At 42.2% G+C, this 14,277-nt stretch overlaps 1 protein-coding gene across 2 annotated transcripts in view; it reads right to left on the bottom strand.

The window, feature by feature from the left end:
• Znf521 (zinc finger protein 521) overlaps positions 1-14,277 on the bottom strand; it is a 278,862-nt gene that overhangs the window by 30,618 nt on the left and 233,967 nt on the right. The window lies entirely within an intron of this gene.

Here is a 14,277-nt window from a genome sequence, read left to right as displayed (position 1 = left end):
CCTGGCTTCTCTCACCCATCTATCTGTCTCATCTCCACTTTTCTGAGATCCGGGCTCACTTTTGACAAGTTCTAGATCATTAGACATCAGAAGTTGGTAGAAGAACAATTTTGATTGGCTGACAATTGCTGTATTAAGAGTTCACAGTCCAGCAGGGGAGTATTACCTTCACTAAAACTAACAACCTCGTGAATGACGCAGCTTACTGTGCTTCCTGAACTATTCTACGTGTCTGCAAATATGAATCCACGCAACCTTGCAACAACTCATGAGAAATGCTATTATTATTATGTCCACTTGACAGCTGAGAAAGCCATGACCCAGTGAATGTAGAACTTTTCTCTGAGTCAGAGAGGCTAATAATTAAAGGAGGCAGAACTTAGACACAAGCAGTTTGGCCTATGGGTTCATAAACTTACAGACAAGCTATACCACACACCTGTTACTCCCGAGATAACTTGTTAGGAAGAGCAAGGGTCAGAGGCTCTGCTCTGACCTCCCATTATCATGCAATATGTCTACCTTCTGTCTGCCAAAGTTGGAGATGTTCCTAAGTGGGAGACACGCTTGGACCAAGAGTGTGAGATATATTTACACCCAGGGAACAGCAAATTTAAACTAAAGTAAAACAGAGACATTTCCCCCGTTCAAAGGCAGATTTCCATATAGGTGCTTCACTAGTTGGGATCTGACAATACGAAGGTCCAATTACAAAGGGAATTATTATTAGCTAACTAGAAGCAAAATCTCTCTATTTGTATTCGTAATCTTTCCTCTCACACAAGTGTGAGTCTTCAGAAGCAGAGGACAAGAATTTGTACAAGGAGAAAGCAAAGCACTAATTAAGCCCCCAGTACAGTCTACATTTCACAGGAGATGAAAACCCACTCTGTATCTGGGTGGCACAGCAAGCTCCTTGATTATCACTATGTAAGAAGAAGTTTAATTGTGCCTACTGACACGACAAGGGGTTATACAAAAAGCTTTAGGGATTATGTAAGATCAATTGTTCTTTTTTTTAATCTCTTCTTTTCTTTTAAATCTTAAAGTCACCAAATATTTCCTAGATTTCAGTCATTAAGAGATATAAGGAACACTATTTATTGCAGAGATCTGGATCAAATATAACCAGAAGTATTTGCCAAGATTTAAAATTTCCTAAATATTGTACAACTATATGTTGAAGACTAAGAGGAGATTGAAGTTTTAATGTCACAACACCATTTAAAAATTATGTCTCCTTTTCCACATTATGCCCAATGAGTACATGCAAGAAAAATGTCAACTAATAATTTTCTTTCTCCCTATTTCTTTTTGTTCATGAGAGCCAAAAAGTAGCCTGGGTTCCTTGACCATCAGCCTGTTAAGTCACATGACCAGTCTTGCTGAGGTCTTTCCTTGAGGACAGCGCCTGACTGTGTACGGACATAAAGGGAATTCTTCAAGTTAAGATGATTTTGAATATGACAGTTTCCCTTTTGACTACTTACTCTTTGTATGTGAAGTTAACAAAACATAAGTGAATAAGATATGCTTGAACCCAAGAAACATGTCCTCACACATTTTCTCTTTTTCCTATCCTAGAGTAAAGCAGTCCTTCTAAAGCTCAATAATTTAAATTTAGTCAATGAAACAAGAATGGCGACAGTCAGCTGTGGAGTGACTTATGTGTCACTAGCACAGACTTATTCCTCACAGATTATACCCTTTGTTTGCAGAGTGATTAAGTAATACCCATGACAGCAATCATAGCAAGCATTCTTGAGAGCTATTTTTAAAGTTTTAAAGCACATTATACTATTGAAAAAATATTGCAAGTTCAATTTCTTTCTATTTGTAGGTTAAACAGTGAGCCTTTTTCCAATAAATGGATCTCCAAGTTGTTTGAGTAGGAGAAAAATCCATCAGTTGCTTCTCAGCCATCTCTGCCGAAGTGATGCTCTAGCAGATGGTAAGACTCTGTACCAGTTCCTCTGCTCTGTCCCTCACCACTGTCTCCCCATCCTCACTGTGGATCATCAGCACAGGGCCAGTTGTAGGGCAAGTGGGAAGGGGCTGCATTAGATACTTTTCTCATTTGTCTCTGTGACCAAAAGCCTTCAGACAGTTCCAGTGAAGATCGTGGTTCAAAGGGAGCACAATTGATAATAGAGAAGCCAGGACAGCTAGGGGTCTGTGAGGCTTGTCTATTCTGGCTTATTCAATTTGGGAGAATCAGGAAGTAGAGGCTTGGCTGGAGGCTGAGCTGGTGGTGACCCAGCTCCTCAGTGATCCATTGCTCATAGCTAGGCTCTGTGTCCTAAAGTCCCCACAATCTCTCCAAATAGGGACCATCAGCTGAAAAGCAGTAATTTAAACATAAGAGCCTAGGGAGTCAAGACAGGGAACCAAACAACTATGTCTACTGCTGGCCAAACACTTTCTTTCTTTCTTAAGCGGGAGAGACAGAGATATGAGAATTCTAATACAACTCCTTGATAAGGAGAATTGCAAAAGCAGCTTCATTCAGATTCTGCTGAATCTGCCCTCCTGAGTTCTGTGTTCAGCTGTGTGGTCAACAGCACCATCTCACTGTTAAAGAACTGAAAACCTATAGCGTAGAGGAGTATATCTGCATTAAAGGCCATTTCCTTGCAAAGGGGTGTTCCTTCCAGCAGCTGATGCTCATGAGGTGATACTATCAACACCTCCAATTTCAATTTCAAATGGGATCTGCCCTGAAGCCAGAACTTGCACCTTGCTTCCTCCCCTTTAAAGGTGCCAAAGAGCTTAAAAATTCAATCAAAATCACCGTTTCTCCTCTCTGGAAAGGTAGCAGCTGACAGTAATTGGATAATACAGTCTGACTCATTTATTAAAAAGAGATTCAGAGTCAATTGACTTAATAACCATTACAATATTTCATTAAGGCTATAATAGGCTAGCACAGCCTTATTTTTTATGAAGAGTTATAGGTGGATCTTTGGATGAAACTTCTAGATGCGTCCATCCATGTTTTCTGCTTATCTATATTCTCCAGGCTTTCTACAGTACTCACAGTTTATCTCTATATGTTACTCTGAAGGAGGGAAGGAGGGAGGGTGAGAGGGAGGGAGAGAGAGAGAAGAGTCTTTTCTGTGTCCTATCAATAAAGATCGACTACAACATCGGAATCTTCACAGCTAAAAGGTTGATAGGAAATGAGCAAAATGACGGAGTCTAGAAAAATACAAATGTTGTAACTATGATTGGAAGTATTCTAGTCAAAAAGACATGACAGCATACACCAGTGCTAACAAAGGGAGGTTAAGACTGCAGAGTGCAAATTAGCCAAAGACGAACGTTCATGTTCAGTCTGGCCCACTTCACAAGGCACACAGCATCCCCAAATCCTGCAGTGTGGCAGTCGTGCGGGTACCCAGTGACATGGGTAAAATGTCAGAGTGGCCTTCTCCTTACTGAGCACACATTAGAGGCTGCTGATGACTGGCTTTGCTGGCTACCTCCTAATACAAGGTAGTACCAAGGATGCTTGAGTGTAATTGAGAGATAATGTCACATGTATAGAAGCCAGAGCTAAAACAATTATTTTCATTTGCTAATCTTTGTGTAAACACGAACTTAAATGTAAACAAGAATCAAGTCTACATGAGAGTCTCATACTCATGTAAATATTTACTCCCACATTAAACGTTTCGAGGAAGGAGTCTGCATATGCAACTGCTGTGCTACCTCATTGCCTGAGAAACAGGAGGAACTGTGGCAAACTTCCTGCTCCAAGAAAACATTCCTTCTTTTTCAACCAGAGCCAGCTCAAAGGCAAGTGGTTCCTTCTCTCCAAAGTGTATCCCAGACCCATGTGACCCTTAATCAGCTGTGCCACAGCAAAGAGCTAACGGCCAACATTTGGGTGCTCAAACATGACTCAAGTTATAGGGTCCAACATGGCCACTGTGAGTCTAACACAAGATACTGACATTTCAGAATGAGCTTTACACAATGACGACCCCCTCAGCAGCCTACAGACCGTGTGTCCGTGTTTATACCCCCTTTCTTCTAATAAAAAACAAAAATCTAACGCAGTTGCAAGCAAATGTTCAGTGGCTGAGTTATATGCTGCTGTTAGCTTAGAAACCACTGGGGACTATGTTTACATGTCTCATCAACACCAGGGCCATTACTGAGGACCAATTTGTAAGAGTAGAACCCTTCTATTTACCCTTGACCCTGGCTGGAAGGGTTCTTTTCACACTCTTCCACTTCAGAAATCTATAAGCTAAAATTGTCACCTACACCCTCTGATTACCACGTGATAGGGGCCATCCTTGAAAAGCTCTGACCTGACAGGAAGTCTCAACCCTCAGAATCCAAGCAGAGAAACCAGATGCCTCAAAGTTGTAATTTGTCCCCCCAGTTCAAATGTGTGAACTACTCTATGCTTACACACACATATTTTTTAAAATCCGAGAAAATCATGCCCTAAACCAATTCCCAACACCCACCTTTGCCCCCGACATGCTTTGCTCTGCTTCTTCCCTGAGTTAATTTCCAAGCACACATTTATAAGCCAGGGTTCTGAGGACTAACAAAGCAAAGGCATACATGACAAACCCAGCCCTCGGCTACACTGGTTCACCCTGGAAATCAGGGCTAGAAAAATAGGCAGCCTGCACTGCAATTTGCCACGCACACAGCCATCCCATTCTTTCTCAGGTCCCTGGCACTCTGGCCACAATAATTTGTTGCATTACACACTACACATATTTCACAACTGTAACATAAACACACCAAGGTGCTAATTTGGCAGTGGAGAATACGGCTTAGGCTTTAAAGTCCTCCAGTAGATTAGTCATTAAGCCCCTGAAGTAAGGCAGAATTGGAGAGAACTGAACAGTGTATGAGCATTTTTTTTCCCCTTCATACCAGTTAGGAAGTTCTGGCCTTATTTATTCTGTGGAACAATTTAACATGAAAATGAACATTGCCTGACCGGTACTTTTGGAAAGCTTTCTCACTGGTGATATGGTGGGATTTGCTTCTGTCAGTACTCCCAAGCCATTGAGAGAGAGAGCATGAGATATTAAGGACAGGACTTCTGACAATACATAAAGGAAAGAGCCCCGAGAATCTGAGCAACCAAACACCAGTGGCCTGTATGCACAAAGTACCTAAGCCACGGGCATCTCAAGGAGAGCCAAATTCTATGTGTGTATCCCTTATGCCCAAGCCACAACATACTCCAAGGAGACCTGCAAGGTGCAAGCCTCCATGTGACTCATGTCCTGATGATTTTGTTTGTTTGTTTGTCTGTTTGCCAATAGTCTAAAAGCTGCAGTACTTTTGGACTTTTTAAGCAAAGCCGCTGGTACTGACACTGTTGTTTCCTGTCTTGAACTTCTCATTATCAGCAGGATGGGAGCAGGAAATGATTCAACAGGGGTAGGTTGCATAGTACCCAGCAGAATTAAAGAGCCCAGGGGCTGCCTAGAGCCCCATAAACATCAGCAGCTTGGAAACTCGCAGGGAGTCCAGGTGGATAGGGGTAGGAAAGGCAGGCAGGGGGATTTTAGATGCTCTGAGATGCAATATTGTCCAATGTCTTGGCCGTTAGTACTATTTGTGTGCATGAATACCTATTAGAATATTCTCATGGAGGAGGAAAACATTGGAATGTTGTTTAAATTATAATTAAGAAAAAAAAAAACAAAACACGGAAAAGGGAGCACTCCTCAAAGCACGAGCTGTTTTGGCAGAAGTAGGGGCCAGGAACAAGCACACAGAGAAAGATGGCTTTCCAATCTGACCGATGCCCTGGCACCACCAGTGATTTCTTTTCCTCTTTGTGAATTTAAACATGGGCCTCACAGCCAAAGTCTCGATGCAAACATACGGAGTTACAAAAGAGATTTAAAGGGAGAGGACTTTACTCTTAAATGCTTTGATTAAACAACAAAAGTTACTGGAAAAAGGCCCTGTGAAACTTTGCAGCAAGCTCCCACGCCTCCACCCCCCAAAGCATTCTTAAGCAAGCCAAAAAGAAGGCAGTACTCATTTCTTAGTGAAAACACTGGGCCGAGAGATGGCTCCTGACACTGTTTGCTGCATGAGCAAACCTGAATTCATTTCCCAGAACTGGGGTACAAAGTCAGGCATGAGGGCTGGAGAGAGGCCATGGTGGCAAAGAGCCCATACTTGTCTTTCAGAGGATCTGAGTTCAATTTCTTGCACCCATATCAGGAGGATTACAACTGCTTGTAATCTGACACTTGAGACCTCAGTGGGCACCTGCACTTGAACTCCTGTGGACACACACACAGACACACACAGACACACAGACACAGACACACACACAGACACACACACATACAAACAGAGACAGAGTCAGAGACTTAAAATCTCTTTCAAAAGCATTGGATGTGCTAGCATGTACTTGTAACCCCAGTGCTAAGGGAGTAGAAACAGATTTTTAAAGTTCACGGGCCAGTTAGCCCTAGGTTCCAGTGAGACACCCTGTCTCAAAGGACAAGGTGACTAGCTCCTGAAAAACACCTGAGGCTGACCTCTGCTCTCCTCACACAGGTGCATCTACCCCCGACCCCACCCAGACAGCCATACAGTAAAATAAGCTCATTGGAAACAAATGTGCAAGAGTGGGTGTGGGGGTGGAGACCAGAGTCTAGAAAGGCACCTGCTAGGTCTGCATGACGCTTCCTGCTCTCAGAAATCAGCTTCTGGTTACAAAGCTTTGGCTGAGTCGACACTACTGTGCCAGGTGGAAGCGCAGCCAGTTTCCAGGAAAGAAACTCTTTTCTTGAAAAAAAGTTTCTCTTCATCTTGTTTTAAGTCTCTCTCCCCATCTCTCCCTCTCCTCCCCCCATATAAAGGCACAAGCCCAAGATCAAAACCATGATTTGCATTTTGCATAGTGAGTTTGGTGTCCTGTGAAATCAGAGACTGGGTTCTTCACTACTCAATAATGCTCTTCTTCATTTTCCTGCTAGGCCTAGGAGAGAGCTGAATGGCCCAGGGCATCTTCTAGCTAAGGCAGCATGGGAGTGATGTTTTACCAATTCATACAATACTGCAAGATGCAGATGGCCAAGGGTATGCTTTGACTCATTAATCCATGCTGGAACCCTAGAACAGTACATGGGCCATACATAAAGAGGATGCTGTTGCCATAGGTCACAGGGAAGTCTCTGCACTATATTCCATGATAAATAAGTATTCTTCCTTTTTTGGTGTGTGTTGGCATGGGCATGTGTATTTCTGTGTGCACAAGTGTAGGCATACCTTTGTGTGTGTGTGTGTCTGTGTGTGTGTAAGCAGAGGTCACCCTTGGCTTCCTCAGGAACTCTATGTACCTTGATCTTCCAGACAGTGTCTCTGACTAACTACAGGTCTACTGGGTAGAGTTGGCTGGCCTGCTAATCCCAGGGCTCTGTTTTGCCTCTGTAGCACTGATAAGGGTATGCCACCACATCTATTTAAGAACACGTGTTCTAGGGTCTAAAGTCAGGTCCCCATGCTTACAAGACAGCCAGTGTGCTATCTCCCAGGGTCTAAGCAAGCTTTCCCAACAGTTGATATTCTTGTAATACAACGTTCCATTCTTTTAATTAAAACAGTCATATGGATTTATCATACCGTTTGCACTCAGATTCTCTTGTTTGACATCAAATGCCTATCAATGTCTTTGCCTGTAGGTCTTCTGGTTGTTGTAGCAGCATAGGTAAATTTACCTTCATGCCCTGAACCAAAGCAAAGCAAAGCAAAGCAAAACAAAAAAACAACAGAAAAAGAAAGGAAAAAAAAATCAAGCCCCAAACATAACTGATAACACTGGAAGAATTCATGCATAATAAACTAAATGCAACCTGCCAGGTTGTTAAATCTGTGGGGAAAACATCCTTAGAGCAAAGAGATGCAGCAGTCAGCACTAACCCACATGGTAGTGGGCAGCCATGGCAACTGGGGGCCAGAAATGACATCTATCAGGAATGTTTCTGCAGTGCCATGGTGTTGGGTTTGAGGCAAGGGTCAGGGCCTTTTCTTTTGCTTCTTAAAAAAAAAAATAGAAATCTTCTGCTGCTTGGCATGAAGCCACTAGCTATGTGGAAAAAGTCTCTAAACACTGAAAAGCTGTTTATCTTTGTTAGAAAGTACAGCCTGGTACTGCGAATGATTTTAAATAAATAGACAGAAAAAGAAATACGAATCAGAAAAAAGAAATATTTTACTGAATATCCACAAGTTAAGGAATAAAAACAGGCATTTTTAAGGGGAAAATTTTTTTATATTTTTAATTATGTGTATGTGTGTGCATCTGTGGTAGGTGTGTGCATATGAGTACAGGTGCCATCAAAAGCAGGAGTTAAGGGGAATGTTCAGCCATACCATGTTGGACCTGGGGACCAAACTCTGCTCCTCTCTGGAATAGCAGTAAGTGCTCTTAACTACTAAGCAATCTCTCCAGCCCCAAAGAATGAATTCCTTTTATTTTGTTTGGCAGTTTTCCTGCATGTAATGTTTGTGTACCACATGTGTGCCTTGTGCCTGGAGGTCAGAAGAGGGTGTCAGATCCCTGGAGCTGGAGTTATAGACAGTTGTAAGCTACCATGTTGGCATTCAACACTGAACCTGGGTCCTCTGCAAGAGCAGCCATTGCTTTTAACTGCTGAGCCATCTCTCCAGCCTCTGCTTTGGCATTTTTCAAGCTAATTATCCTTGTAAGAAACTATTTCATAAGAAACTATCTGATTGATTACTTAGTGCAAAGCTGATATCTGCCTTACTATGGTGTTTAGAAATCTAGATTTATCCCAAACCACAAATTGTGTCTGTGATGGCACATATGTGTGGAAGGGGATGGGGTTCTCTTTGACTCCCAAGGGTTCTTTGCCTCCTCTTCCTTGCAGGCAATGTCAGGAAGCCATTAAGCAGGAAAACGTGAAAAAAAAGTCACAATCCTGTATGGTATTTGCAAATGAGTTGAATTTTTATTGTTCTTTTGGTGTGACCTCAGGAACTTGGCCTTGAAGAACAGAAGAAGGTAATGGCGCCATAAACACAGTAAGATTTCTAAAAACAGTTTATTGGAAATGTGAAACTTGCCTTCTCCTAATCAGAGGATGCCACCCCTCGGAGAAATTTTCCTGTGCATTATTAAAGTGATATACTGTGGTACTAGTTAGAGCTCCATAACCTTTAAATTGCCTGATTGTAATTAAGGCCACTAGTTTTATTTAGGAAGGTTCAAGTAGGCTCAATTTAAGTTAGCTTAACTAGTGTGAATTTAATGTCATGCTGCCAGAAGGCAGAGGGGCACACTGGTCTGGCTGCTCCGTGGCACAGGCAGCTGTGGGGTTGTGTATCCTAAATTATCACTCACTCACTATCCTGAATTCTAAGTACATCTGATCACTGTGTGAGGAGAAGGGGGTTACGGTTGTTTTGAAGGGTCTCATGATGACTCTCTCAGAAAAATGAGGATCAAGGTGACGCCCAGTCAGCAGCGATGATTTAAGTTGAGATGCATATGTAACGATGTGATGAGGCTGAGAGAGGGAGGAGCTCTGGAGAGGGACAGCTTACAGGGCCAGGGATGGGGAGGAAAGAAAGCTGCCTCCTCAGACAGGACAGAGTGGAGCACTGAGAACACATCCACTCCACTAGGAAGGCAGGTGACCAAGGAACTAAACAGAACTAAGCCAAACAAGCAGGTCAGAGCAAAGGGAGGAGTCTCTGGCACAGATGAGAATGGCAGCAGACAGAAAGACTGGGAGGTCTTCCTGGATGTGAGCTCCCAGCATTCATGTCTGGGTAGAATGCTGGCAATTTTCTGTCACTCCAACAGCAATAATGAAGAATGGATTTCTTTACAGCCAAGTGGCTCAAGCAGCCAGCTACGCTCCTGCTATATAATTAATAACAATAAGCAATTAAAGAGAACAGCAGGTTACAACAAGGAGATGTCAAAATATATTAGCAAAGGAAAATACTGCAGCCACACATTTAAAAGAAAACCCGGTGTGCAGTGTGGGAATCCACGGCAGTGTCTTGTTGCAGACTATGTCTTGGATGAGGCTTTTACACTTGAAAAGAATGGGGGATGACATAAAACTACTCTAAGATGCTTAGCATCCTTCTGAAACCAAGGACTGTTCCAGTGCTCAGTGAGAACAGAAATGCAATGTGGCAATAGGGTTGTAAAGACAGCACATAGTTGGCTGGAAACTGCTTACCATAATACATTTACTAAGACATACTTTAATAAGTACTTCACAACAGAGCAGCTGTTGGCTCAAGTACTTTGAGAGACTCTAGACCATTTTGCTTTTTGTAAAAAAAGAATGTAAAATTTTAGTTAATCAGTAACTTAGGAAAGTGTTGGAGAAGCTAAGAGAATCAACTCACCTACTTAGCTAAAACAGGAGATTTCAAGGTTGGAAGGGGCCTTAAGGACAACTATAGACTCGTCTAAGTGATGAGAAATGACTGAAGCCAGAGACAGTATCTAGTATGCTCACGAAGGGGATGTGTTACAGTTAAGACCAACAAAAGAATCGAAATAGCCCCTAACCCAGGACTCTTAGTATTTCACTAAATCTTTACTTGAAAAAAATTAATTTGTGTTTGGGAAGATGGCTCATTGGAGAAAGTTCTCATTAGAGAAACAAGCCTAGGGCCTGGGTTGGTATTTCCAGCATCTATATTAAAACCAGGCACAGTGCTAGGGATAGAGATGTGGGATGGTAAAGATGGCAAAGCCCCAGGGATGGATCCAAAGGGCTTGATGGCCTGCTTATCTGAAACAGCAAGCTTCAGGCTCAGTGAGAAAACTCGTGCTTCAAAATAAAGTCGAGAATGGCAGAGGAATGCATCCTGACATCAGCCTCTGCCTTTCTCTACGTATACATGGCTGTATGCGCCTGTATACAATGAGCACATGTGCCTACAACACACACAAACACTCATGCACACACACATGCATGTTCACACACATACACACTTGGGCACACATGTATACATACATACATGTTCACACACACATACACACACACACACATACACACACACACACACACACACACACGAGTGAGTGCACACATGTGCACACACAATCTCTGCTCCTTAAGTAGAGAAGTTTGTTGTTTATCAAATAACTGGTTAGGGTTAGGTTAGGGTTAGGTTAGGGTTAATTAGGGTTAGGGTTAGGGTTAGGTTAGGGTTAGGGTTAGGTTAGGGTTAGGTTAGGGTTAGGGTTAGGGTTAGGGATAGGGTTAGGGTTAGGGTTAGGGTTAGGTTAGGGTTAAGGTTAGGGGGTTAGGGTTAGTTAGGGTTAGGTTTAGGGTTATGGTTAGGATTAGGGATAGGGTTAGGGATAGGGTTCTAATTGTATTATTGCTGTGCAAAAAGTGGTTGATATTTCTATACCACGTGGCCCCACTTGGCCTCTTTTCCTAAGCAACCATGTCTCCATTTTCTTTCTCCTTCCTGAAATGAAAGCTAGTATGTTAGACCTTAGGGAGAACTGACAATCTTGGTAACTGAGAGTGAAATCTGTGTCATACATATCCCAACCTCCATTCTGACCATATCCTGCCTCCTCGCCCCCATCTTCAGATTTTCCAACTTGGTCTGAAATTCAGAAACATTTCTGACTGTGAAATAGTGGCTAAATCTTGAGTTTTCCTTAAAAGGTAGTAAAGCAACAATTTTGTTAAACTGTTACTTGAATCTCTGGAAGCTGAGCTTGAGGGTTCCTTTATAGAATTAGAAGTACTTGGATGCAAAGACTGACTGTACGTGTATACCTACTTATGCTCCTTAAGTACTTGAATCGTTCTAAGTTGATTATTAAAGTGGGCAAATACCAAGAATATGTCTATTTTCTAAAGCATGTGATCTACGTATATATAGAAAATTAGTGCACCGGCATATCTAGGAACTCCATACTGAAGGGAAGATGTTATTACTGGCATAGCAATGAATCATACTAACTTCAGTTTCTTTCTGCATTTCCATCAGTCAAGCGTAATGCACAGGACAGAGCTGGTGGTACGCAGGAGTGGCATAAGCAACATGGTGAAGGCAGGAGAGGAAGGACAGATTCTTAGGTCAAAAACTAAAGCTAAAGACTCTGAGAACTGAGGTCACCAAAAAGCATGGGCTTGTTGGCTGGAAGTGTTAATCTGCTCAGTGAAGAAAGAGACAGAATTACTAGCTCTTTCTCAGATATAATTTCTTACATTACGTTCTGCAAAGCTATTAAATATTTCTCAGACTATAATGCCAAATTATAAGGATGCTTTGGGCATAATAAATTTTTAATCCCCTATCTTTATGACAATTTCTCTAAAACCGGAAGCAGCTCACTCAAGATCTGTCTTAAAATTTTAAATACTGTATACTGTGTCAATATAATGTAGGTAGATAATGAATCGCTCTGCATAAGAAGGACTCTAGTGAGACAATGTCACTAAACTGTCTATTGTTGGCCTTACACATTTTATGTATTTATGGGTTCCACATTGCCCTCAGGATGCATTGTGCAACCAGCACAGAACTCCAATATTGTCTTAAGCAATCTAAAGTAGAATGTGGGTACCTATAACTGCCGAGTTCACGTTCTTTCTGAAGGTATGCCATATTTGGATGATTTATCAGTTTCCTTCTTGAAAAAGCACAGCACAAAAGTCTTGGATAGACAGAAATCAGCATGAAAGCTCTACATTTGACAACCCAAAAGAAAGCTATACTACATTAGGCAATTTGGTGGCATAATGGTTGTGGTGAAAAATACTTCCGGTAAGACCTGATCTGTACCAACAAGCAGATTTGTCCTATCCCTGAATGTTGGAGAAAAGGTGGTCCAAACATTCAAATCAGAGTCACTAAATACAGATTAAATGCATTATACAAATGTAGAGAACTAAACTGAATAAATGTTTTCAGTTGACTGAAACTGCCATTACTGGAGTATACCTGAGTATTTATATTGAGAGAAAAACTACCCTATGACAATATCTTCTCAGGAATAGGAAGAGAGCTTAGTTAAATGTCATCTCCAACTACTACAAAAAATTAAGAATAGGGCTGAAGGGACAGTTCATTTGGTAAAGGTTTGCCATGAAGCATAAGGAGCAGTTTTGGATACTCAGAAGCCATGTAAAAAGGTAGGCATAGTGTCAGGCACTATCAACCAAGCGTTGGAGAGGTGAAGACAGGAGGATCTCCAATCCCTGAGACTTGCTGCCCAGCCTGGAAAACAGGGAGGATGGCATAGCTGCGGAGTGATACCTGAGGTTTTCCTCTGGGCCTTCACACACTTGTGGACATGTACAGGACATTCAGTTACATGTGGTATCCATACATACTCAACACAAGCATACACACACAGAGAGACACACACAGAGAGAGGGAGAGGGATGGGGAGAGGGAGAGGAGGAGGAGGAAGGGGGAGGAGAGAGGGGAAAGAAGAGAGATAGATAGAGAGAGAGAGAGAGAGAGAGAGAGAGAGAGAGAGAGAGAGAGAGAGAGAGAGATATGAATACATAGTCTCAGAGAACCTGACCTAGTCTTAATTGTCTTCTGATAGGAGTGGGGTAACATTCCTGACAGTCCCTCCTTCTCCAACCTACATGATAGATGACATCATGGGACAACACTCAGAAGGGAAGCCCAGGCCAAAGAAGAGGAGAAGGATGAGGAGGAGAAGGCAGTGGTATGAGAGAGACACAGGACTCTATCCTTTGTCATGGAGATAACAATGCTGTTATCATTACTGTAGTAACAACAGGGAAATTCCAAATCAATGTAGTCACTGGCCCTGAAGTCACTCAATTAGTTCTAAACATAATCTCATCTACTGAAAGACTGTAGGCAGGCCAACACAACTTTTAAGCACAAGAGGCTGAATACAATTTCTATACAAGTCAAACTTATGTGTCTTCTCTTAGTGCCACATGGAGGGCAGTCCTTTTCTTCCATTCTCTCCCTGCCACTTTCCCTTGCTGTACTTCTACCTGAGGATGAGTGTAAGGATAAAGTTACTATTATAGTCACACATCTTCCACAATTTGCAAAGTGAGTACATGGGCTGGCAGGGGGAGGGGGTAAACCCAAATGCTCAGTTAATCTTCAAAGGAAAGATTGTTTCCATGATTGATTCGCTCAGTCACACCAGTGATTACTGGTAAAGCATGGTTCAAATCTGCACTTAGGTCCTGGATTAAGGGTAAGAAAAATCAGCAAATGTCACTTTGCAGCCAAGATTTTTTGTTTTTCTGAACTCAT

The sequence above is a fragment of the Grammomys surdaster genome, unplaced genomic scaffold (genome assembly GCF_004785775.1).
Source record: "Grammomys surdaster isolate TR1022 unplaced genomic scaffold, NIH_TR_1.0 126298, whole genome shotgun sequence".
Lineage (NCBI taxonomy): Eukaryota > Metazoa > Chordata > Mammalia > Rodentia > Muridae > Grammomys > Grammomys surdaster.
Note: the sequence above shows the minus strand (reverse complement) of the source record. Positions and strands in the feature narration are given on the sequence as shown.